This window comes from Lissotriton vulgaris, chromosome 6 (assembly GCF_964263255.1).
Source record: "Lissotriton vulgaris chromosome 6, aLisVul1.2, whole genome shotgun sequence".
NCBI lineage: Eukaryota > Metazoa > Chordata > Amphibia > Caudata > Salamandridae > Lissotriton > Lissotriton vulgaris.
This window is the reverse complement of record NC_141694.1, coordinates 1,486,113,322-1,486,135,885: the sequence shown is the minus strand read 5'-3', so window position 1 is coordinate 1,486,135,885 and position 22,564 is coordinate 1,486,113,322. Positions and strand designations below refer to the sequence as shown.

The following is a 22,564-nucleotide window of genomic DNA, read 5'->3' as shown; positions in this document are numbered from 1 at the left end:
GCCAGAGGGCGTGTGCAGTTGATTGGTGCCAGGAGGAGCAGGAACACACTGGAAACCCCAAGGTGCACAAGTTCACAATTAAAATGGGGTCATGGCTGAGTCTTGGCAGCCCACTCAGCTCTGACAGCAGTCTCAAACTGCAGCTCTCCGGGGAAATGTCAGAGTATCAAAATGGTCAGTCTGGTCCTTGATGATGAGTGAGCTCAGAGCATGCCCGAAGGCTGTGCGCTGCTCCAGTGGCCACAGCACATAGCCAAAAGTCATTCATAATGGTTCTAGATGCAGGAGGACCGAGGGCATGATTTTTTTTAAAAACAGACTTTATTCAATTTTTATATTTAGCACAAGCTGCAACATATATATCATCTTATAAAATACATTATAAATGCAGATCCCAACAGTCGGTTGTGACCACATGATGACATAGCCCCGCATCTCATTAGCTCATGTAGACCGCCCTTTTCTTCTTCGCGAGTCATATCCTATCCGGCTTGTGTCATAACCCTAAGGGGCTGAATCGTGTTGCCCCAAGATTATGTGAGCACTGTCGACACCTATTTACCAGATCAGATAACAAAGAACGCAACCCCCCCCAACTCACTCCCCCCTACTCTGGCCCCCTCCCATTAGCCCCACCTCCCTCCACCCCTCAGACATGCCGCTCTCCCTAACAGCGCACTTGTTGCACAATATTTATTCTGCACGCTCCGTTGGATTCCCTATGGCAGTGATCCATGCCCCACCTAGAAAGATGCACCTACGTTAGTCATCTCCTCACCTACCCTCTCACCCTGCGGCCTATGGTTGTGTTTTCATGTAGTAAAGGGTGACACCCATATCCAGAAGGATCAGTCATCGTCATCAGTCGGATTTTTTAAAAGATCTACTATCACTACCCAGGCTCTCGCCGTGTCCCACAATTTGTCATTGTCAGTTCACTGAGCCAGCTGCAGCCGGAGGGTCCCTTCACAGTCCGCCCACATTATAAAATCTCGCAGCTAGTGCGCAACACTGGGGGCTGTGACCGCCTTCCAATGGCTAGTAATTTCTTGTTTGGCGATGACTAACCCCAGATCCAGGAATTTACTGGTGGTTTTGTTGCGGGCAGTGTGGGGGAACCAGTGTAACAGGCACACCCCTGGAGTAGGCTGCAGCTCCCTTTCCGTCACCTCTGTCAGTTTAGCCAGAACCTCCCCCCAATATTCATGGATCAATGGACAATCCCAGAATATGTGCAGAAACGCTGCGTTTTTCAGTCTGTATCACGGGCAGGCAGTGCGGGAGCCAAAAAATTAATTGATTTTGTAAGGAGTGAGGTACGCCCGATGGAACACATACAATTGTATGAATTTTGAGAGCATTTCCATGCTCGTTCCAGAAGCATCCCCCAGGGTTTGGCCTCTATAGGCGGTCCCAGATCAGCCTCCCATTTAGTGCGCAATTCCTCTAGAGGAGCCCTTAAGCCCTGCGTCAGTCTCCGATACAAACACGTAACCGCCATGATTTTACCCGCAGAGGTGACCCCGTATTGGCAAGGGAGGAAGACCTGTGGTTCCTCCATCCTTTTTTTCCAGTGTTTGCGCACAGCTGCCATCACTGCCGCATGCAGAAGAAAGTCCTGAGCAGGTAGTTTGTGTCTTTCCATGAGATCTTGAAATGTTAAGAGGGTACCATCCTCGTATAGATCCCCAATGGAGGAGATCCACAGCTCCCCCTTCCTGCAGTCGCTGCCAATCCCCTCCGTGAGGCAGCTCCTCGCAGAACCACACCGGAATCTCAGGCGCATACGCAGGACTCACTTTATTTCATCTTAGAGCCCTATTCCAACATTGCCGTATACCCATAAATCTCTGGACACCTCTCTTTCACGCACCGAAAGCTGTAACAGAATCCGAGTCAGGTGGCGAGGACCAAGCGCATGATGTGGCTAAAAGGATTTCTCACACAGTGGTTGCTGCACAAGGCCGAAGGCCATGCATAGATATTTGGGAGCTTGAGGAAGATTCAAAGGGCAATGTTGGAGGTAAACAGTGTGCCCCGTTGCCACTCCATATACAACAAGCGTGTCCATCAAAGTATCAAATTTAACAGCGATGCAGAAGAAAAAGCATCTGAGGTCTGCATGAAATTTAGCTGAATCATTACTGTGTTATGATTAATATAAAACACATTAATAATTGTATTTCGACTTTTCTTTTTATTTCAACATATTTTTATTGATTTTTACACATATAGTCATCAACGCTTTGTCGTTACAGGGCAACACAAAGGGTGGCAGCCCAAACTGGCTGTGTTTGTTGTCAATACAGTGACACCATATGTATGTTTGGCTGTCTCCATTAAGTCAGTCACTATTCTTTTTTAAAGATTACCTGTAAATATTAGGCACTACCAATAATCTTTTGCATGTTTATCAATTTCAAAACAAATATTAACGCGTCATTCAGAAGTACACGATTTTATCACAACATTAGAGTAAACTGCAGGTTTACATACTATTGATATTTGCTAAATTAAGCATTTTAATAATTTCAAGGGTTTTATTATGCCGACATTATTTCATTTTGATACATATTAAAATTTATTGTCATTACACTCTCCATGTTGATAAAGATTTGTTTCTCAAAACACGTGATTACATGCATGGGTAAATATAATCATTTCTCTCTCTTCGTTTGCATTTTCACATTTCCATATTTCAAACACTTCTGCATGCTTTTAGGATGCAGTATGAAATCTCACGTTTTTCGACATATCCAGTTTTCATGTTTTCATCAAGAAATATTTGTTGTGAATCTCCTTTGATAGCGAGAATTGATAGAGGCGAACGTCCTTCAACATTTACGCTCCATCAGCAGTATTTAGTAAGTCAAATAATATAATGAATACATCATAATGCACTGAAAGAGTAATAATGACTATGTAGACGAGGATAAATCATGTAGAGACATTTATATTAAGTTTGTTCAGAGGACATTAACACATATTAAATAATTGCCAAATAAACATAATATACGTGGTTACTGTGAAAGTTGAACACGTGGTGCTGTTATAAATCACATCCCAAAGTGTGAAGAGACAAGAAAAACGACGACAGACTATGTATATTCAGTCATTGCAGGGTGTTCAATTACTTGTTAGTCCATTAAATTTGGATTTCACATTCTGCAATCCAGTAAATCTCAAACACCCTTATTGGTATATATGTCAATGCCGTCTCGACCAAGACATCAATGAAGGGGTAATCATCAGGATGAGGAAGAGTTAACTGAACACAGCAGGTGTGTTTGCCACTAAAAAAATAGAAAAATTGTTTATCTAATATATAACGTGAGGTTTAACATTAATTCATTGACAAAAAGAAAAATAGAAGAAATGAACTGGACAATGTGTCTCGAGGCTGTGTGGGATTCCATTCTAAAATGGAACCTCAAGCAAATCTTTGAGACAGTTGCTGGAAACTCCTTCCTGGGCTGGATTAAAAAAATTACAATTTATTTATTACTTAATTGACTTACCCCACTATACCCGCCAACCTACCAGCCCACTCTTAAAACATAACTCAAATATAGAATGTACCATAATTAACATAATTAATAATCAATTATTCGATTCAATTCAATATATATTATTTAGGTCCTTGGACCATAAAAGTGCACAGTACACATATTTAAGAATCGTGCAAGACATAGAGGTCACCTAAGATTAAGAATTAAAACAATACCATTGAAGTAAAATTCAGTTTAAAATCATGATACAACCATTAGCACTAGGATACCTTCCTGCTGAGACAGAAACCTAGGTGAGAAAAACCTCAAAAATAGACCTAGGTACTTACACCCCTCCACGCTAAGGCAGATTTTCCCCGCCATCTCTGATAGATGCTGGAGGGGTTGTGGGCTACTTGGGGATTTCCAACACATATGGTGGGATTGCCCGACTATCCGCCCCTTCTGGGAAGAAATACTGGCACACATAAAAGATATACTGGGCTATCATATCCCTACAACCATGGCATGCATTCTTTTGGGGCTTCGTGACCCTTCCCTAGAGCACCAGACCCGAGCTGATAAGATGATTTTGTGGCTTTGTATCGGAGCGGCTAAGATCACCCTGGCAGCGGCCTGGAAGAGGAATAAAGCTCCGGCTATCTCCCTCTGGCACTCTCGCTTGTGGAAACTACTCAGCCTAGAATGCATGTCAGACATATTTGGAGATAACTATAAGAACTTTGAATTTAAATGGGGCCCCCTAGTCTCTTTTCTCTCACGAGGCCTCCCATCGGCTGTTTGTCCATCCACTATAAGGTCCCTTCATCTTTTCCAATTCTGATCAGAATGCTAGTGTTACATGACTCTGTCATCTTATGATGGTAGCCACAACCACATGGAGGGTGGGTTTCGGGGGTGGTATTTTGGCCTTTCTTTATGTTCTCTTCCATTTGAGATAAGTTTATGTACGATTTATGCTCATACCATGTAGCATATCCCACTTGGACGACATGAGAAGATACCGTCGCTGACAGAAATTGTCATTTTTGTAAAAATGCTTGCTCTTATCTTGAAATTAGAAAAGACTAACTTCAAGCTCCATTACACTTAGAAACGGTATCCACTATTTGGGCCACTTTATAAGGAAGGAGCTTGATTGTATTGGGCACTGCATCTCCTTCAGCGTCTATACTTTTGCTGCATTATTTTGCTCCACTGCGTGCGATGTTGTATGGGTTCTATCTGAAATTGTGTGTTGCAGCAACTCAATAAAAATATCTTTGACAAAAAAAATAGACCTGGAAATAGGCTAAGGTCAGGTCACTTATGCCATCTGGAGGGCCAACGCTAGTTAAAAGTTCAGAGAACTTTATGTAATGGCTAACATATTAAAATGATTAAGTGCACAGTATAATTTTAAAAAGTACTTATTCCAATCAAGGAGCATTAGAGCAGCAGAAGCGTAAAAACACAATACATTTCTCAGGTCTGTTCGTAACAAAGTAAAAGCAATGCCACACAACAACACTGCACCATTCTACTTGATTTCCAGTGATTAAAAGTTAAAAAAGGAGGAGTAGGAACTAGAATATAGCAGCATTAGTGTTTCCATGAAATCAGTGGCACAGTCATACCTGGAGCAAATAAATAGCACATGTCATCGTCCTCTATTTCGTGGTGACAGAACTCACAAGCTACTAAAGTGAGTTGTTGGAATTTTCAGTCATATATATATATTCATTGAATAATAGTGTTCCCAGCCTGTATATTATAAGAAGTGTACGTGCTAAGGGAGGTTGAACCTGATCAAGCTACATTTCTTTTGCCAGGGCGGTTTTCCATGCCAAGAATGGAAAACCCCTAGGTTTGGTTTTGCAATGTTAGTCAATAGCATTTCTGTTCTAAAATGCAGCTTAACTATACCCTTTGCATCAGCCACAATTGATGAGGGTTTACTCCAATATCCACCCAGACCAAGGTCATTGAGATGGAATTTAACAAACCTGAGTCTTGGAAGTGATTGCACCTTGCACTGGCTCAATACTTCATCCAATGACAACCCAGTACAGGAGGGGTTTCAACATCGCCAGGTCCACCCCCCCCCCTTTTGAGGCCTGAATCAAAGAATGGTGGTAGCATAGGGGTACTCTAAGGTAGGCTGAATAGGATCGCAAGAAATTATTTTCTTTTGTGATCAAACCATTAATGTTAGAGATCCACCATAGTTCTGCTCTGTGAAGTGCAGCAGCCTGGGCTTTTGCCCTATACACCTCTATTGCGGTGGAGGCAGATTTGAGAGAGGTTGCTTTAAATCTCTTAGAAACTGCTGAAGCAGAATGTAACAGTACCATTTCACTCCTCTGTATAGGTGATTTCCAGGATCTGCTCTTGTCAATTCTGATCCCCAAATAGTCAAAGTTCCCTACTATCTGCAAGGGCTCCCCATTCCTTAAAAAAATTGCCTCTACTAGCTATATGCAGGTTGAGAATCATAACTTTATTTTTTGTGATATTCACCTCCAATCCATGGGTGTTACAAAACTCAGAGAATTTGTTAAGGAGGTTTTGAAGCTCTGATGGAGTTCAGGAAAGGAGAAGGGTGTCATCTGCAAAAGGCAGTGCAGGTGTAGGTCAGCCAACAAGCTTTGAGGACCATTGGAAGCACTCCCTGGGAATTTAACCACATCATTGATGTACAAAGAGAAGGGTGTTGGTGCAAGTACACACCCTTGCCGTTCCTGACACTAAACAGGTATGTGATCAGTTAGATTACCAACCAACCCCCACCTGACTTCTGCTGCATTGTTATTGTGTAGTCTAATGAGTGTGTAAAATAGGGTATGATGCCTCAGGACCAAATCAAAGACAGCCTTGAGGTCCACAAAAGCCAAATATTGGTGGTCCCTCAACAACTTAAAATAATCAATTAAATATTAATTAATATTTTACTTATGAATTATTAATCAACTAATAAATTACTGCCCACCCTATACCACTCAAAATCCTGCGGACTGCACCTAATATATAATAAAATAAAATACAAAAATACAATTATTACACAATTTACATAATTAATAATCAAATAAATTAATAAAAAATGTTACTTGATTGTTCATTAATTATTATTTAATTAACTTCCCACCCTATATCCCTACAAATCTATCAGCCCACACCTAATATATAACTTAATAAATATCTTTATTGCACAATTTACACATTTCTTAATAAAGTAAATAATTAAAAATATCAATAATTAATTGATGAATAATTATCACTTAATTAATTTTCCACCCCATACCCCTGCAAACCCAGCAACCCGCACCTAATATAGAACTAAAATACAATTATTACATAATATACATAATTAATAATCTGTTAAATGATTAGTAATACATTCCTAATTATTAATTAATAATCTTCCCATTCCCTATGAACCCAGCACCCTGCACCTAATATACAACTTAAAAAATATAATTATTGCACAATTTACATATTTATTAATCAATTACCTAATTAACAATACATTACAAATTAATTATTAATTAAATATAAATTCAGTATAATTTATTAACTCCTCACCCTACACCACTAAAACTTAGCAACCGACTACCAAAATATAGATTACTATTAGCAATTACATTAAAAGCGTGCAAATCACTTAAAAGTACAAACTATTTAAAAAATATTATTAACAATTATATAAACAATAATAAGACATCAAACTAATATTTGAACTAACACACATAAAGATAATTAGAAAATGATATATGTTACAACTATATTATTTAAAATGATGTTAATGATATTATTGAAAATGATTTTATTTACCTGAAAAATCAATATTCTTGACCATAATATTTCAGATTCACAATATTTTTGTATAACGATCTTCTTTTTCTGTTATTTCTACAACTCGATATCTCTGACCAGATATTTTGTCCAAATACCAAGCACAACATTAGAGAATGTGTGCCTTGTGCTTGGAGCGATAAGTCACAAACATTGGTAAAATACTCCCCAGTGATCTCAGATAAGTATCAGATAAGTCTGATGATGTGTGGAAGAAAATTGCATTTGTTTTATGGGACAGTCGTGTGCTTTGAAAAAATGTCCCAAGTTTGCCATTTTGGTGGTGAACTATTCTCGATGACCTGAATGTAAGCTTACTGACCATATTACTGCAAAAAGTACTGGTGGAGCTTTTGAGTGAGTTGTGTGGCAGAGAGGGAGTTCCAGAGGCGATTGTCAAGGGCAATGGAGTGCAGTTTGTGTCCGAAACCATGAAGGACTTTTTAGAGAGTCATGTGATTAAGCATGTATGGTCTTCTGTGTACTATCCACAAAGCAATGGTTTGGTGGAGCGGTGGAGGGGATAGAGTTGGCTCTTGTTAGTGATATGGAGTGGAGAAAGGCAGTACGTAGATTGTTGTGGTCGTATTGATCCATCCCTCATGGAAGGACAGGGAGATCTCCATTCAAGATGATGAGAGGTTGCATACTCAGGGCTTTGCTGTCCAAAGGAGTGGAGAAGCAGGTCAATGTTCAGGAAGGAAATCCTGATGGTGTAGATTACCATGTAGGCGAAGGGTTTCGGATGTTAAAAGGTCGGAAAGTGAACAAGTTTGAATCTAAGTTTTCCAGACCTTTATCTGCGAAAAAGGTGGGAGAGTCCCTGATTGTCTGAAAGGTGTTGAAAGGTTGCAGAGTGGGGAAGTACAAAATGATCTTGATAGTGAGCAAGAGCAACGTAGAGTGCTTCGCAACCAAAGAGAAATAAAATTGGCTGCAAAATGTGATGATTATAAGTTATATTAAACTTATCAAAGGTATATGCTTTATCTTTAAGTTTATGTACTTTATTTACAGTTTTGTACACGTATCCTGCCTTAATACCATTTTCATGATCATTTACCATGTGTTTTACCTGTCAGTTAAGTTATTGTTATTTTTTCAGTGTTTAAGGATGGGGAGGTGTGTTGTGGCTGGAGGTTGTGTGGGGTTCCATTCTAGAATGGAACCTCAAGCAATACGTGGAGACAGTTGCTTGCTTAACAGAGAAAGAAAATGGTACATTTTAACCTACCGTGTCACCTGCACCTTATTTCACATACCCTGTACTGCAATTGAGAAGAAATGGATACCTGAAAGGGAAAAAGGCAAATTAGGAGTGGTTATTAAAAAATGAGAGTGGTTCGGAAAAAAGGTGAAATGGTGTTGCTAACCTGTTCTAAGGTGAAATATGTATGCAGTAAAAATAAACATATATGATGTCACTTTACAAAAACTATTTCTTTAGAGAAGTTTCCACAACTCCCAATTCAGGTGAAATGCCTAGCTGATACAATATTTTGGTATAAATTATTGTACACAAAATTATTGTGTCAAAAACATTGTGTACTAAACATATGATGGAAATTACAAAAACAATTGACTCAGAAATCCTGTGGAAGGAAATATTAGTGAAAAACGCGGGAGTACCCCTGCCTCTTTCCATGCTGACGGGACACTCCCTGATCCAAAAGATAGATCCAGCAGATGGCTTATATGGAGTTCCAGTGTATTTTTACTTTCCCTAAGTATTTTTGCGGGCGCCGGATCATTGGGGGAGCCTGTTTTAATTTTGGATGCTATGTCGATTAAGATATCCTCTTGGGGAGTACTGAAGGATACTAGTAACTCAAATCCTTCAGATTTTACAGTAGCATCTTCTGTCATGCCCTCTGTTCTAGCCTCCACCTGAAATGAGGAATACATTTTCCCCACTTTATCTACAAAGAATTGGGCCACCCAGTCGCAGGATTCCACCGAGCCTTCCAAAGGAGCGGCAGTGCGGGAGAGGGAGCCAACTTTCTTAAACACAGCAAACAATTCCTTAGCTGAGTTATCCGCACCCTCGATTCTGTCTTTATAGTGGGCCAACCGATACTTCCTAATCAGAGCATGGTAGCCCTTGAGCTTAGTTTTATAGGTCATCCTGTCTGCCACTGAATAACCTTTCCTCCAGTGTCTCTCGAGGTGTTTACATGCCGCCTTTTCCTTAACAAGCTCGGGCCCAAACCAAGGTGCAGATTTAGATTGCCTCCAGGGTCTATTGTTGGTCCAGGGGGCTGTGTGGTTGAGAGCTTGTAAGATGCGGTTATCCAGCACTTCACAGGCTGCCTCTATCTCTTGACCTACTGGAGGTCCACCCTGTTCCAGAAGCTCATCAAATTTAGCTCTGGAGAAGCCTACCCATTTCCTGCGTTTAGTTATATCGTCAACCTTATGTGCTTTCCCCTTCCGTACCACAATCTGAAAGGGAATCTGGTAGGGGTCCGACCACACCACAGGCACTGGGGTGTCTATGGTCAGCAACTCCCAGTTGGAAAAAATAGGATCCAGTAAGTGACCGTGATTATGGGTGGGGAGTTCCGATTTGAGCGTCATTTGCATCGCTGCTAGCTCGTTGCGAATCTCCAGGGCTTCTGTGTTGGTGGGATCGTCAAAATGAAAGTTTAGATCCCCCAGAAATAACAACCTCTCATATTTTAGGGCAGACTGTATCAAATAATCTACCAGGCATTCCGTGAATCTGGTCCCTGAGCCTGGGGGCCTATAGATCAGGAAACCTTTCAGGACCTGACTATCCTGGCCTATGATGGAAAAGAAGCCCGCTTCCCTCTCTTAAATATCCGCTGGTTCCAAGGTGCAGCATATTTCTGATTTAGAAATTATAGCTAGTCTGCCTCCCCGCCCCATGGGTCTGTCAATCCTATTGATGTCATACCCTTGTGGTAGTGCATCTATTATATCAGGTGCAGAGTCTTCATTAAGCCATGTTTCAGTTAAGAACAGGGCATCCAACTGTCCATCTGTCAGTAAATCATGGACCTCCGTTCTGTGCTTCCCTAGCGATCGACAGTTAATGAGGGACAGTTTCATTCTCTCCCCAGCATTTGCCAAACTGCACTGCTGAACCAGAGCGAAAGGACAGTAGTTACACCAATTTGCTCGGAGGCCAGCGTTATGCTGTGGCCGCATTTCTCCCCAACTCCCTGCCTTAGGGCCAAAAGTTGTTTAGCACTATTTGTCATTATGCCAGGAGAAACGGCAGGGGGTCTGGCCCCTAGCCCCGGTCGGCCGCGGACGGGCACAGACGGGCTTATCTTTTGCGCGCCGGCGGCGCGCCGGCTGCACGCGTTCGCTACGCGGTCGCTGGGGCATGGCTCCTTTAAGCTAAAGCGCTCCCAACAACTAGAGCGCTAACCTCTGAAACCGGAAGTGCCTGGCTCTACCTGCCCGCCCTCCGCGCAACGGTTCTGGCTACCGCGTCGGACCAGGGCGGGGAGGAAGGAACGCCGAGCTCAGGCCTCCAGGTAAGTGCTGTCTGCCCCCCAGTACCCTCTCAGCGCTACCTTCATTACTTTGGTTTTTAAAAAATATTCTCGGGATGCTAAAAGCAGAATTATAGTTTTTATAAGTTATCGAGAGAACCTGGTGGAGGTGCTTGCAAGATTAGCCAGGCTCGCCACCAACAGCTCAGGGGGACACTGCCACTGCCCACCTTCGCCGTCCTGCGGCCGCCAAAGCTCTGCCTCCTTTATGCTAAAGCGCTCCCAACAACTAGAGCGCTAACCTCTGAAACCGGAAGTGCCTGGCTCTACCTGCCCGCCCTCCGCGCAACGGTTCTGGCTACCGCGTCGGACCAGGGCGGGGAGGAAGTAACGCCGAGCTCAGGCCTCAAGGTAAGTGCTGTCTGCCCCCCAGTACCCTCTCAGCGCTACCTTCGTTACTTTGGTTTTTAAAAAATATTCCCCGGGATGCTAAAAGCAGAATTACAGTTTTTAAAAGTTATCAAGAGAACCTGGTAGAGGTGCTTGCAAGATTAGCCAGGCTCGCCACCAACAGCTCAGGGGGACACTGCTACCGCCCACCTTCGCCCACCATAACTCGTGCCCTGAGGAAACTATAACTCACTCCCTCGCCATGCACTGCTAACTACTCCAGATATTATTTAATTCATGACATCTTGTTTGACATCACTAATAATAACACTGCAACATTTGCAGTCAAATTATTGATGAGAAAACTGTGCACGCGAAAGTGCGAGTTATAGTTACCTTAGGGCATGACTTATAATTACTTGAAATAACTATAACTATAACAGCTCAATTTCTATAATCACTAATAGAGTGGAGTTAAGTAGTATAGAGTGGAGTGACATAGAGTGAAGTAGTGTAGAGTGGAATGGCAAAGAGTGAAGTAGGGTAGAGTGGAGTGGAGGAGAGGGGAGTGACTTGGAGTGCCATAGAGAGAAGTATAGTGAAATGGAGTGAAGTATCAGAGTGCAGTATCGTAGAGTTGAGTGAAGAAGAGTGTAGTATCTTTGCGTGTGACCCCTGACCCTGCTCGCAGGGCCGGTCGCTCCACGCACCGCACAGCTCCCCGTGTGTGACCAGGACCTCTGCCCCTCACCGCTGCTGCCGCGAGTTCGCCGCTGCACCACCTGCTGCAGGCCTGTGTTTTTCCTGAGTATTTTTGTTTCTCTGTACCCAGTATTGTTTCACTTTGTGCCCTGATTGTTTCCTGATTGCCAGTGGTTGTTCCAAATTTCCCTGTGACTGTTTCCCGCTTCTGTGCCCCCCGCTCCCCGCTGCTGCTCCCCTGTGGCCCGCCTCTTTCTCTTCTGTACCACGCCCCCTCCTAATGCCCATTGGCCACCCCACTCCCCAGCAGCTCCTCTCTTCCACTTGGCCATTTATGGAGGACGCCGCACAGTGGTGAGCTGTGACCCCTGACCCTGTTCGCAGGGCCGGTCGCTCCACGCACCGCATGGCTCCCCGTGTGTGACCAGGACCTCTTCCCCTAACTGCTGCTGCCGCGAGTTCGCGGCTGTACCACCTGCTGCAGGCCCGTGTTTTTCCTGAGTATTTTTGTTTCTCTGTACCCAGTATTGTTTCACTTTGTGACTGTTTCCCGCTTCTGTGTCCTCACCACTCCCCGCTTGCCGCCGCTGCTCCCCTGCGGCCTGCCCCTTTCTCTTCTGTATCTTGCCCCCTCCTAACACCCATTGGCCACCCCGCTCCCAGCTGCTCCTCCCTCCCACTTCGCCATTAATGGAGGACGCCGCACGGAAGCGCCGCGGAGGCGCGCAGCAGGCGCGCCAAAGTCGCGCCAAAGGCAAGCCCGTCTGCGCCCATCCGCGCATGGTCCACGCCCAGAGCCAGAACCCCTGGACCCCGCGCCCCCCGCCACGCCAGACTGCACTACGACTTCAGCACCCTCCATGCACTCAACACCGGACGAGCCTACCCCTGCTACCGGGCCACCCCGAATCGCACCCAAGGACCCTTCACCTGCCGGAACTGCAGCTACACCAGCATCCAGCCCACCAAAACACCAACCAGAGAACCCAACCACCTCCGCTGCATCCTCGTCAACACCCGCTCCGCTCGCAAGCACGCCATCGAACTCTGGGACCTCCTAGACTCCATCGCCCCGGACGTCGCCTTCCTGACAGAGACCTGGCTGAACGCCACCATCGCCATAGCCATCCCACAGGGCTACAAGATCTCCCCCAGAGACCGCACCAACGGAGTAGGAGGTGAAATCGCCATCATCCACAAAGACTCCATCAGAATCTCAACTAACACAGACAACACCCTCACCACCGCCGAGCACATGCACTTCCAGATCCACACCGACCCCAATACCACACTCAGAGGAACACTCATCTACAGACCCCCCGGACCTCGACCACAGTTCAGCGACACTATCGCCCACCTCATCAGCACCCATGCCCTCGCCTCCATGGACTACATCCTCCTCGGGGACCTGAACTTCCACCTCGAGAACAACAACGACGCAAACTCCACAGCCCTGATCGCCAACCTCGGACTCAGACAGCTCGTGACGACACCCACCCACGCCGCTGGACACACACTTAACCCCATCTTCTCCGTAAGCCCCACGTCTCCTTCAACCACACCACCGAACCCCACTGGACTGACCACAAATGCGTCTACTTCACCTTCAGGAAACCCACCACACACCACCGCACCCAACAACTGCCACGCCGCTGCTGGGGCAAGGTCACCGAGGACCAACTGATGACCACCCTCGCCCGGAGACCACCCATCAACCCCACCGACCCAGACACCGCCGCAACCAACCTCACACAGTGGATCAACGACTGTGCCAACACCCTCGCCCCTCTCAAGACCTCCACAACCAACCACACCAACAAGAAAGCCGCCTGGTTCACCGAAGACTTCCGGATCTCCAAGCACACCTGTCTGAAGCTGGAGAAGAAATGGCTCCACGACCGAACACCAGACAACCATACAGCCCTCAAGAGTGCCACCTGCAGACATCACCAACTCATCAGGACCGCCAAGAGGACCACCTTCAAGGACTGCCTAGATAACAACGCACACAACACCAAAGAGCTCTTCAGCATCGTGAAAGAACTCTCCAACCCCAGCTCCAACACTAACGACATCCCACCATCACAAGACCTGTGCGACTCCCTGGCTACCTTCTTTGACCACAAGATCACCGACATCCATGACAGCTTCAACTCCGACCCCCCTCGTCCACCACCCCTGCGACTACCACCCGCACCAGCCGCCTGACCAACTGGTCCAGCGTCAGCAACGAAGACACCATCAAAACCATGAACTCCATCCACTCCGGATCCTCATCGGACTCCTGCCCTCACCATGTCTTCAACAAGGCCAGCACAACCATCGCGCCCCACCTCCGTAAAACTATCAACTGCAACTTCGAGCTTCGAGACAGCCACCTTCCCGGAAATCTGGAAGCACACCGAGATCAACGCTGTTCTGAAGAAGCCCAAGGACCTCAAGAACTTCCGGTCCATCTCCCCGCTCCTGTTCCCGGCAAAAGTGACAGAGAAGATTGCCAACAAACAGCTAACCCGCTACCTCGAAGACAACAATATCCTGGACCTTTCCCAGTTCGGTTTTCGCAGCAACCACAGCACTGAGACCGCCCTGATCGCCGCCACTGACAACATCAGGACCCTGATGGACAAAGGAGAAACAGCCGCCCTCATCCTCCTGGACCTATCAGCAGCCTTTGACACAGTTTGCCACCGCACACTATCAGCACGCCTCCATGACGCCGGTATCCAAGAGAAGGCCCTGGCCTGGACCACATCCTTCCTATCCGGCCAAACCCAGAGCGTCCGCCTCCCACCCTTTCGCTCAAAAACCACTAAGAGATCATTTGCGGCGTGCCACAGGGATCCACCCTCAGCTCGTCGCTGTTCAACATCTACATGGCACCTCTCGCCCACGTCGCACGACAACATAACCTCAACATCATCTCCTACGCCGACGACACCCAGCTGATCATATCCCTCACCGAAGACCCCCACACTGCCAAAGCCAACCTTCACAGAGGAATGAGGGCCATAGCTGACTGGATGAAGGACAGCAGACTGAAGCTGAACTCAGACAAGACGGAGGTCCTCATTCTCGGACCCGCCCCATCAGCCTGGGACGACTCCTGGTGGCCCACATCGCTAGGCACAGCCCCGGAACCCACGGACCACGCACGCAACCTGGGGGTCATCCTCGACTACACCCTCTCCATGACCAGACAAGTCAACGCCGTCTCCTCATCCTGCTTCAACACCCTCCGAATGCTCCGCAGAATCTTCAAATGGATCCCTACCGACACTAGAAAAACCGTCACCCAGGCCCTAATAACAAGCAGACTCGACTACGGGAACGCCCTCTACTCAGGAACAACAAACACGCTCCTGAGATGACTACAACGAATCTAGAACGCTTCGGCTCGAATGACCCTCAACGTCCCCCGCCGCAGCCACATCACACCCCACCTGAGTGGCCTGCACTGGCTCCGCGCCAACAAGAGGATCACCTTCGAACTCCTCATCCACTGATACAAAGCACTACACAACACCGGACCTACCTACCTGAACAACCGACTTAGCTTCCACACCCCCACCCGAAGCCTCCACTCAGCCAACCTCGCCCTCGCCACAGTCCCTCGTATCCGGAAAACCACAGCCGGCGGAAGATCCTTCTCCTACCTCGCCGCTAAGACCTGGAACACTCTCCCAACCAACTCTGCTGGCCTTCAGAAGACTCCTCAAGACCTGGCTCTTCGATCAGTAGCAACCCCTCCCCCCCCCCCAGTGCCTTGAAACCATTGCGGGTATGTAGCGCGCTTTATAAATACAATGATTGATTGATTGAGTGGTCTAGAATGAAGTGGTGTAGAGTGGAGTGGCATAGAGTGTCATAGAGTGGAGTGACATAGAGTGGAGTGATGTAGAGTGGAGTGACGTAGAGTGGAGTGACGTAGAGTGGAGTGACGTAGAGTGGAGTGACGTAGAGTGGAGTGACGTAGAGTGGAGTGACGTAGAGTGGAGTGATGTAGAGTGGAGTGATGTAGAGTGGAGTGACGTAGAGTGGAGTGACACAGAGTGGAGTAGAGTGATTCAGAGTGGTGTAGAGTGGAGTCGAGTGGTGTTGAGTAAAGTAGAAAGGAGTAGAGTGGTGTGGCATGAAGTGTCGTAGATTTGAGTAGAGCGGAATGGCACAGCATAGATAGGAGTAGAGTGTTATGTGTCGTGCAGAGAGTGTTGTACAGTGGACTGACATAGAGTGAGGTAGAGTGAAGTATGCATGGTGTGGTAGCACACTGCCATTACAGACAACACAATCTCAATTGAAATTTCCATTACATTTGTACTGATAAAACTATACAGCACACAAAAGATAATGTGTGGAAATGGCTTCACCAAGTGTATTGATTTGTTTTGATCGTATTAAAATGTTTTTCCCTCACACTTCAGAATTACAAAAAGGTGCTTCATTTGTGCTTTCCTAATTCTGATATATTCTGAAATATTTGCACAGTTCATTTACAAACATTTAGATTTTTTTGTGTGTTAGAAAAAATACCATACTACAGCCTTTTCTCTCACATGGGTACCTAGCAGGATTGTCACATAACTCCTCTCACTTTGAAGTCAGAGAAAGGAAACTAAACACCAAGCTCCCTCAGAAGACAGATCCTGACATTTGACCTCTCTCTAGGAATGCACAGCAAATGTGGCTAGAGAAGAACAAAATTCAAAGAACTGTTTACAGAAAGCGAGTACTTATGGAAGACTAATTTTAAAGGCATGTTTGCCGAAAGTGAGCACTTGTGTTAGAATAAAAGGAGGTATGGTGAACAGGCTTTGCTCCATGGGAGGGACAAAGACATGCCAGATAGCCTAAAGCAACTAAAGCAAGCAAATATGAGTTACAAACCACAAAGCCAATGGTAAACAGTGTCCGGAGTGTATTACCAGGTAACCTTTCAGAATATCTCCAAGATGTCCTTGCATACCAAACAGGTGTGCTCTCTGGTAGGCTTAGACCTAAAAATAAAACAGAGAATAAATCACTATCTGACTGAGCTCCCAAAGTGCAAAAAAGATAAGTAATTGGTATTTTAGGTTAAATAGTAAAATAAAGTGCACTTTAAATTAGCTTGGTTACTGAAGAGAAAGGAACAATTTTCCGTTGAAGTGAACAACGTGTACAGGCTTTGTACAATCACTCAAAGTGAAAAGGGCCGATGGGTAAAAAGAGCAGACGTACTAACCCATGCTGAACGCTGTCATGGATAAGAACAACATGTGAGTAAAAATATAACGGATCACTGGATGAAACCATGTGTTCGAAATCTCCTTTAAGTCTGTATCTATTTTATTTTTTTAAAGAAAGTATGGCCAGACATCGAAAGCTGTCTTAAAGGTCAATCTTAAAAAATAAAACGAGATATAATTGATATCATTGTTCCTCTAGCCCCAGCATTGAAGTGCACTACGTTTCTGGCTGCTGTGCACAGCAGTGTAATAGACCAATCGATAAAGGCCGTGGACTGAAAGTCCCTTTAGGTAAATATTTATATATGTATTTTTTAAATAAGTATATTTTGAAAATCAATAGATCCTGACAAATTTAATTTCAGACCTTTAAAGTGAACATAGGGAAAATAAATAACCAGTGCCCCGTGGCTATTAACAGACCAGAAAAGATGTAAAAAAACGATAAACTAATAGTCGAAGAGTGATCTTAAATAGTCAAGTAGAGTATCAAACTATAAGAGAGAAAAGAAAGCCGCAGACGATTGTAGCTCTTCTTGAAGGAAAGCCATCAAGCATCCAACATTTTCCAAACAGTTGTAAAAGACTATCAAAGTCGGGTCAAACACGACAGCAAAACCACCCTCTGTATGTTTCAGCGCCATATTTGACCTAGCTTCTCCTATCTAACAAAAACACACACAAGGGTCTGCAGCAATATTTGTAGAGTCTCAGAAAACAGCAAGAGCAAATAACAAGCATTGGCAAAGCCAATAGGTTTGACCTTCTCGAACAAATGGCTTGCCCATGTTTTTGTAAATGGTTCGCTGTATTGGCAAAAAATAAATATAACCTGCAAAAGATTGCAATGATTGGCGCACCAATACCATGGGTACACATCATGACACTATAGGTGCCGAGAAGGCTGCCATATGTGCGTTTGCATCACTATGCATGCACACCCAAGAGGCATGAAATGGCCGCTGTTTAAATTATTGTTCTATTTACTGTTGCAAGATGGTGGACTCCACTTGGATGGTGGGTAAATAAAAGAAGAAATTTAAAAGGCGCAACAAAAACGGTTTTTGAAAACAGAGAGGATCAGCCAGCAAATGAAAGCTGCCAGGCCATCCAAAAATATTTTTTCTAAGTACTGTGACAGGCGGAGAGCAATGGAGGAGTGGGTCTGGGGGAGAAGGAAATGTGTGGGGTCAGTGGATAGTGGGAAGGGTAGCAACAGAGGAGCTTGAGGCAGTGGAATAAATAAAAAACAAAAACACACAGGGTGGAAAAGCAAGCAATGGACAAGCTGTGAGTGGTGGAGGAGAGGCAACATGCAGCAGCTGGTGAGAGAGCTGTATTTCAGGTTGAGAGCAGCAAGCGAGGAAGAAAACAAGAAAACACATGCAATCTAATGGAGGGCTGAAGAAAAAAGTGTGAGCAATGGAAGGTTCCAAGTCATGCAGTCAAGTTAATGGAAAACAAATGTGGTCCGGGGGGGGGGGGGGGGTGGGGGGGGGGGGGGGACAAAAACATAAGCATTGACAAAGCCAATAGGTCTTGCGTATTCGCTCTACCAATGTGTTTTAGCCATGTTGTGCAACAGCGTGGCTCCTGTTCAGCATGGCTAATCGTTAGTGGCATAGAGGAGAGTGGCATAAAGTGGGTTGTCATTGAGTGGCGTGGTGAAGGGTGGAGTAGAGTGTCGTAGAGTGGAGAGGTGGAGAGTGGCGTGGAGTGGAATACAGTGTAGAAGAATGGGTGTTGTAGAGTGTTGTGGAGTGGCATATAGTGGGTTAGAGTCGTAGAGTGCAGTGGCGTAGAGAGGAGAAGTGTTGTGGAATGGAGTGTAGTACAGAGGCCTAGAGTGAAGTGGCATAGAATGGAGTGGCTTATAGTGGCACAGAGTGGAGTAGAGTGTCGTAGAGTGTGGTTTAGTAGAGTGGAGTAGATTTTTGTAGAGTGGAGTTGAGTTTCATAAAGTGGCGAGGAGTGGAGTACAGTAGAGTGTCATAGAGTGGAGAGGACATAGAGTTGAGGGGCGTGGAGTGGTGTAAAGTGTAGTAGAGTTGGTGTGTCGAGTGGAGGGCCATAGAGTGGAGACAAGTGGTGTAGAGTGGAGTCGAGTAGTACAGTGCAGTGGTGTAGAGGGGAGCAGAGTCATGGAGTAGACTGGCCTAGAGTGAAGTGTCATAAAGTGGAGTGGTGTATAGTGGCACAGAGTGGAGTAGAGTGTCATAGAGTGGAATAGAGTTTCATACAGTGGAGTGCATAGAGAGTGGTAGAGTGGAGTACAGTGGAGTAAAGTAGAGTGTCATAGAGTAGAGAGGGCATAGAGTTGATGGGCCTATAGTGGAGTGAAGTGTAGCAGAGTGGAGTGGCATAGGGTGGAGTGCCATAGAGTGGAGATGAGTTGTGTAGAGTGGAGTGGCGTAGCGTAGCGTGGCACAGATTTGAGTAAAGTGTCATAGATTGGAGTGGCATAGCATGGAGACAAGTAGAGTGCAGTAAAGTGGTATAGAGTGGAGTACAGTGGCACAGAGTGTCATGGCGTGGTGTAATGTGGAGTGGCTTAGAGTGCAGTGGATTAGATTGACTTAGTGGGTGGAGAGAGGGAGGGTCTGAGAGACCGGCTCAGGGACAAAGAGGAGAGGGAGAGACAGCCGCCGCCGGGTGCACACGAGGCGGAGAGACATACAGGGGTGAAGCACGGAGAGCTATCAGCAGCAGAGATATACGAAGGCTGTACAGGAGGGACGGCAAAAGACAACCCGCGCAAAAATTCAAGAGTGCAACACTGTCTGCGGGAAATCCCCAGACACTACAATTGACAGCCAAAAGAAGATACTCTCCGAAAAGGTAAGAGACAGGACCAAGAGACACAGGGAACGCACACAGCCCCAGCAAGATCCAACGAGCAGGAAAAAAACAGTCAGCGAGAGCACGCGGGGTCTATTGACCGGGGCATCCTAGGTGAACAAGAGAGAGACACAAAGAGACGGCGCCACGAGAGAACTGCTGGTCGTAATAGGGGCTATAGAGAGACACAGGCAGTCACCTGAGGAGCCCCACAGACACAGGGGGTGAGAGACAGAGCAGCAAAACAGAAAGCCAGAGGTGAAACTGGACATAGCTGCTCAGCCACGTGTGTCCTCGTTGTTTGGTCCCCTCAGAGGTGACAATCTTTACAGGATTTTTTTTCCGGGAGCGACAGCTCCGTAGCACTCAAGTGCCCTGACAGTTGACTGGCCTCTTTACAGCGCTGTCATCCTCGTTTGTCTTGAAGCCCTGACCTCTGAAAGTGACCGTCTCTCCAGAGTCCACCGTCCATGGCGACTGTCAGCCGCCCGAGGGCGTGCCCCACTAGCCCCGCGTGTACTTCCAGAGCCCCTCGGGCCCTGGGCGGCTGGGGAGGACCCCGAGGAGATACCTGTCCGGCGGCAGGGGAAGGTGACGGTCAAGTACGACCGGAAGGAGCTGCACAAGCGACTCAACCTGGAGGATTGGAACCTGGAGCAACTCGTCCAGCTGTACGACTGTGAGGAGGAAGAGATTCCGGAGCTGGAAATTGACGTGGACGAGCTCTTGGATATGGAGCACGATGAAGACAGGAGCTCCCGGGTCAAAGAGCTCTTGGTGGAGTGCTTTAAACCCAGTGAGACCTTTGTGAACGACCTGCTGGACAAGATCAGGGGCATGCAGAAGCTCAGCACGCCACAAAAGAAGTGACCGATCAACCAGGGGAAGACTGACACGCCAGGGGTGGATTCCAGCCATGATGGGAAAGATCTCTTGCCTAAAGTCATGTCAGAGAAGGTGCTCATTTCAGTGGATCCACCTTGCGTGGTGGTGAGGCAGCAGCGTGCAGCTCCTTCACAAAGCCTGCCAAAATCAAAGAGACAATTAGACTGATCCACATCCGGGTTAGTGTTTTGATAATGACCTTCCATCCTGTCTGGAGGTGAGGGTCTGGAAACCTCTACCCCTACACCTCGTTTTTTTAAGCAGGTTTTCGCTTCATGTTCTTTTTTAATTTAATGGGGTGTTTTTAGGAACTTTTTTAGATAAGTTAAGGGTGCAATTTATTTTTATTCAATGGATTGAATTGTGAAATAAAAAATTTTTTAGATTGACTTAGTAAAGTGGCATAGAGTGCCGTAGAGTGGAGGAGTGGAGTGTCTTATAGTGTGGTAGAGTGGAGTAAAGTGGCATTGGGTGTCGTAAAGTGGAGTACAGTCATAGAGTGTTGTGGAGTGGCTTAAGAGTGCAGTATGCATGGTGTGTTAGTGTATTGCCACTACAGATAACGCATTTTCAATTGAAATGACTATTACATTTGCGCATACGGTTTATGGCACGATTGTCACTTAAATTCTCTCACTTTGAAGTCAGACAAAGAAAAGTAAACACCATGCTCCCTCTGAAGACAAAGCCCGATATTTGACCTCTGTCTTTTAAGGCACAGCAAATTCGACGTGATAAGAACAAAATGTAAAAGGCTGTTTACAGAAAGCAAGGTCTCGTGAAAGAATACAAGGAGCAGTGGTGGACAAGCTTTGCTGCACATAAAGGCTAAAGACTTATTCGACAGCCTAAAATAAACAAAGCCAGCAAAGAGAAAGCTAGAAAATGGGAGTCACAACTCACAAAGTCAATAGTAAGCAATGGGTGGATTGTATCCCAGGGAAGCTTTCAGAATGCCATCTGTCTGGTAGGTTTAAACCTAAAAAAGTGCTTAAACAGTGATACCAAGAGCCATGGCAGGATAACTCATGTGGGTGTAAGGTCGCCCAAATAACACATAATGACACAAATGGTAAGGTGCAACATGCTTAAAATGAGTTGATCAATATCACCCCCGTTTTGTTTCCTTTACCTCGCCAATTCACTATTTGCATATAGTATGTAATGAGAAATCCTTAACTTCATTGGTATCATAAACATTTGCATCATACACAGTTCTGTGATAGTTACGGAGTCCGTGCGCATGGTGACTAAGGAAATAAAAACAGGACTCTTTATGCCAATGGCATCGCATTAGTACTATCGAATGTTTTTTTAACTAATCTATGTGGTCTAAAGTTGTCAGATGTGCCACTTCCAGAACTGTCCAGAAATTACCGTAACATTTTATCATATTGTTACATTTTGGGTTAATTGAACTGTATTTTTTTAACTCATTGAGGCAAAATTACGTTACAATATTAGGTATTTCACAAACAAACAACACAACTATTGTAAAATGAAAATGGAAAATAGAAATACAGACATTAGAAGTCATTCACATTTCTGTATCTTGTTCCTAAGTTCTTGGCCACCATTTACATAGGCTTGTGGTTAAATAATATAAAAATCGCTCAATACTCCCAGAGTATCTGTCAGTTCGATAATTAACCTGCCCTAAATTAGGAAAGGGGAAAAATCGTCAATCAGTTATACATCCAATATGACAAAGTGCTAT

The 22,564-nt window shown here is 45.4% G+C and overlaps 1 pseudogene; it reads left to right on the top strand.

Annotated features, from left to right (window-relative positions):
* Nucleotides 1-21,012, top strand: part of LOC147709035 (protein phosphatase 1 regulatory subunit 14B pseudogene) — a 35,999-nt pseudogene extending 14,987 nt beyond the window's left edge.
* Nucleotides 21,013-22,564: the final 1,552 nt, after the last annotated feature.